The sequence below is a fragment of the Aegilops tauschii genome, chromosome 6, assembly GCF_002575655.3.
Source record: "Aegilops tauschii subsp. strangulata cultivar AL8/78 chromosome 6, Aet v6.0, whole genome shotgun sequence".
Classification (NCBI taxonomy): Eukaryota; Viridiplantae; Streptophyta; class Magnoliopsida; order Poales; family Poaceae; genus Aegilops; species Aegilops tauschii.
The window spans coordinates 439,426,448-439,431,357 of NC_053040.3; positions in this window are offsets into that span (position 1 = coordinate 439,426,448).

Consider the following 4,910-nt stretch of genomic DNA (forward strand, 5'->3'; position numbering starts at 1 on the left):
TAAGATTTTTGTCTGTTGACCCCATGCGACGGAAAGTTTCATAATAAAGGATATTGATACTACTCCCCCATCCATGATTACCTTGGTGAACTTATAACTTCCAACCTGAGGTGCGACCACCAATGCCAGATGACCCGGATTATCAACCCGAGGTGGATGGTCCTCTCGACTCCACACAATGGGCTGTTCAGACCAGCGTAAGTAACGGGGCACCGCCGGTTCAACAGAATTCACTGCCCTTTTATGAAGCTTCTGATCGCGCTTACACAGGCTAGTGGTGAAGACATGGTACTGCCCACAGTTCAGCTGCTTCGGGTTGCTCTGGTAACCCGACTGCTGCTGCTGCTGCTCATTCCCCTGATGATTATAACCACCCTGGTTGCTCTGATTGCCTTGGTTGCCATGTCCGCTTTGATTTTTGTGAAATCCTGAACCGGAATTACCTACGCCATAACCCGGCCCATGAGATCCGGGGCCTGAACCGCCGCCCGGTCCATGATCATTCCAAAAAAATCTGAATTTTTGAATTCCCGCATAATATAACAATCCTTCCAGAGGTGCGTGGCCGGCTTCTCCCGCGATCCGTGGTTTGGGCAGGGCTGATTCAACAAGACAGGCGTTCCGGATTGGGACTTGGTTCTCCTCCATGCGGGGGCGGTTTACCCTTACGACGCTGACCATTACCCTGCGCATTGGTATTAGCCACAAAATCTGAACTGTTATCCGCCTTACGCTTACCGCTGTTTCCATGACCCGCCGGATTATGCTGCTTCCCTTTGGTGCCGCCGCCTTTCTTTCCCTTTCCTGTCTTGTCATCATCAGATTCAGGGTCCTTGGTACTATCAGAGTCGGCATATTTCACCAAGGCTGCCATAAGAGTCCCCATGTCATTGCAGTGACGTTTGAGCCGTCCCAACTTCAACTTCAGAGGTGCAAACCGGCAATTTCCTTCCAATGTTAAAACTGCGGTATCAGCGTTGATGCGGTCTGATGAGTGCAAAATTTCTGAAACCCGGCGCACCCAATGGGTTGTTGATTCTCCTTCCTCCTGGACACAGGCGGCTAAGTCCAAAATTGACATGGGCTGCTTGCATGTATCCTTGAAATTCTGGTTAAACCGGGCCCTTAACTCGGCCCATGACCCAATGGAGTTAGCCGGCAAGTTCTTCAGCCAAGTGCGGGTTGTCCCCTCGAGCATCATGGTGAAATATTTAGCACATGCCGCATCATCCACGTCCAGCATCTCCATTGCCATCTCATAACTTTTGACCCACGCCTCGGGGGATAAATCGGCAGTGTAACTCGGCACCTTACACGGGCCCTTGAAGTCCTTAGGCAGCCGTACATTGCGTAGCGCCGGGATGAGACACGGCACCCCCAAAGAACTGGAGGTAACCCCTGGTTCCACTGAAGTTGTTGGACGAACCGGAGTAAGTTGACGGGCTGCGTGCTGCGCCGCTAACTCGGCCTCTCGAGGTGCTCTAGCACGATTCACCACGTCCTGAGCATCAACACCGCCACCCGCCGGTTTATGGTCACGAGGCGGACTACGATTCCGCGCACTGCTCGACACGGCCGGTTCATCCATATGCCTGCTGTAACTACGGCTTGGGCGGGGAGTGGAATGAATCCTCTCGCGGCTGTATGAATAAGCCTACTGCTGAGTCAAAGCTGTCTGAAGGAGCTCCCCAGCCCGTCGCGTCTCCACCGCTACGGGGGACACACCGTCGACTGGGAGGTCCAACAATCGTGAAGAGGCTGCGACTATGTTATCCAAAGGGTTGGAGTAATGACCCGGAGGCGTCGACACGTGTTGGGACGGGATATTCTGAGGAGGCGGATCCATTGCGCGCGGCTGAACTGGAGTCCCCGTTCCAGGTGCTTCGGCTCGGTTTACCACTGGCTGCTTGCTGGTCCGAGCTCCTCGCGTGTTGAAGAGATTCCTGGTGTCGTAAACCGGAGGCAGGTGGGATCGATACCTTCTCCTCATTACATCATTAGATGCGTTTTGGTCCAGCATAAGCCGATAAGACTGGGCATCTAACTCGGCCTGCCTTGCCGCCATCCTGGTGTTTTCAGCGGCCAGGTACACCTTGGCTTGCGCTATCTGATCCTTCACCTTTGCCACTTTCGCATTATGCTGGTCCTGATTCACCGAGCTGACTTCAGCCGCTAGTAGTGCTGCCAAGGTGTCGAATAAATCGGACAGAACCTGAACTGGCGGTGTCGCGGGGCCTCCTGCCCCAGCTGCTATCGCCGCTGCTGAACCGGAGATCATCACCGCGGCGGTCAAAGATTGTGGCGCTGACTGTGTACCAGCCATGAAGATCCAACCTGGCTCGGCGGATCAAAGGGATCCGGAATACTGTCGCCATCGGAACAGCCCCCAAACAGGCTATCCTGCAGCTGGTACAATGACTCGGTCTCTCCAGTAGATGACTCGTCCCCGGAGTAAACGACGGTTTCACCACCAGATTCGGATCTATCCTCAGATTCCACTCCGTGGATGACTCCCATGAAGGTATGCTTCATGGTAGGCTTAACCCGGGCAGATCTCGCACGCTGAGCCGTTTCGATGATGTCGGTGCAGATGTCCGACTCAGGGCCCGGTTCGCCAATCTTGCCAATGAACATGTGAATGCCGCCAAAGGGGACCCGGTACCCGTACTCAATTGAGCCGGCCTCGGGGCCCCAGCCTACGTCGTCGATGTAGAGCTTGCCGCGATGACTCTTCGTCATCCGGCCCATAGCGTATCCCTTGAGCCCTTCGAAGCTGCCCTCTAATAACTCGAAACCATCATGCGATAGCCCCACGGTGGGCGCCAACTGTCATGGGCTTGTCACGGCAGATGTCCTAGTGAAAGGACTTAGTCGTGGAGCCATCATGACGGGTTAACTTAAAGGGGTTAAAGCGGACAAAGGACGCAGGGAGTTTATACTGGTTCGGCCCCTTGCAGTGAAGGTAAAAGCCTATGATCCAGTTGTGGTGGAATTGCTAGGGTTTCGATGACCAGGGAGCGAATACACTTTGCCTGGGTCTCGATTTGTTGTTTGTCGTCCCTAAACCGCCGCCGGGTGGCCCCCTTATATACATGGGTTGATGCCCGTCCGTTCACAGGATCCCGAGGCCGGCTCATCAACATGTCTGGCCCGGTCTCTACTATTTCTATCTTACAACACAAGCTTACATATCAATGTCGGTTTATGTCTACAGGCATTATTCCGCCTTTGGGCCCTGGGCCTTCATAGAACGCCATCGTCTTTGTCTTCACGGGCTTCAAATATAATAAATCATTATGGGGATAACCCGGCCTCTCCTTGCCGGTTTATGCCGAGCAGTAATATCCCGGTGAAGTGGGGGAGAGGAAAACAAGAGGCAAATGGCAAATAATGTAATGTGAGGGATAAGAGTTTGTGATGGGTACTTGGTATGTCTTGACTAGTGTAGACTCAGCAATGGTGCCAAAAATGGCCTGTTGTTGGGAGCCAAATCTTGACATGACTTGGCTCACACCTCCCCGGCAACGGCGCCAGGAATCCTTCTTGCTACCTCTTGAGCACTGCGTTGGTTTTCCCTTGAAGAAGAAAGGGTGATGCAGTAAAGTAGCTTCAATGCCCCTGTTAGACACCAAAAAGCCCAAGAGTTTGCCTGCCGGTACACCAAAGACACACTTGGCCGGATTAAGCATCATTTTATAAACTCGGAGGTTATCGAAGGTCTCCTTCAAGTCATCGATCAATGTCTCCTCCTTTGTGGATTTCACCACAATATCATCCACATAAGCATGAAAATTGCGACCGATCAGATCATGAAGACAATTCTGCACACAGCGCTGATAAGTCGCCTGGGCACTCTTGAGCCCAAAAGGCATAGATACATAACAGAAGGCTCCAAAGGGAGTTATGAAAGTTGTCTTCTCCTGGTCCTTAACTGCCATTTTGATCTGATGGTAACCAGAATAAGCATCCAGAAAACTCAAACGCTCGCAACCCGCCGTAGCATCAATGATTTGATCAATACGAGGGAGGGCAAAATGATCCGCTGGACAAGCCTTGTTTAAATCTGTGTAGTCCACACACATACGCCAAGTGTCGTTCTTCTTAAGTACCAGCACCGGATTAGCCAACCACTCAGGATGAAATACTTCAATGATAAACCCATCCGCCAAGAGCCTGGCTACCACCTCACCAATGGCCTTACGTCGTTGTTCATTGAACCGGCGAAGAAACTGCTTGACCGGTTTAAACTTGGGATCGACATTAAGGGTTTGCTCAGCGAGTTCCCTCGGTACACCTGGCATGTCAGAAGGCTTCAACGCAAAGATGTACCGCTTCTCACGGATGAACTCAATGAGCGTGCTTTCCTATTTCGGATCCAAGTTAGAGCTGATGCTAAACTGCTTGGATGAATCGCCAGGAACAAAATCAACCAGCTTAGTCTCATCAGCCGATTTAAACGTCAAGGCCGGATCATGCTCTGTAGTTGGCTTTTTCAACAAAGTCATATCCGCCGGATCAACATTATAGAACTTCAACTCCTCTATTGCACAAACCGAATCAGCATAAGCCGCATCACCTTCTTCACATTCCAAAGCAATCTTACGACTCCCATGAACCGTGATGGTCCCCTTATGACCCGGCATCTTGAGCTGCAGATAAACATAACAGGGTCTTCCCATGAGCTTAGCATAAGCCGGCCGTCCAAACAGGGCATGATACGGGCTTTTGATTTTCACCACTTGAAAGGTCAATGTCTCTGATCTTGAATCATGCTCATCTCCAAAAGCAACTTCCAGAGCTACCTTACCAACTGGATACGCTGATTTACCAGGCACCACTCCATGGAAGACCGTGTTGGACGGTTTAAGATTTTTGTCTGTTAACCCCATGCGACGGAAAGTTTCATAATA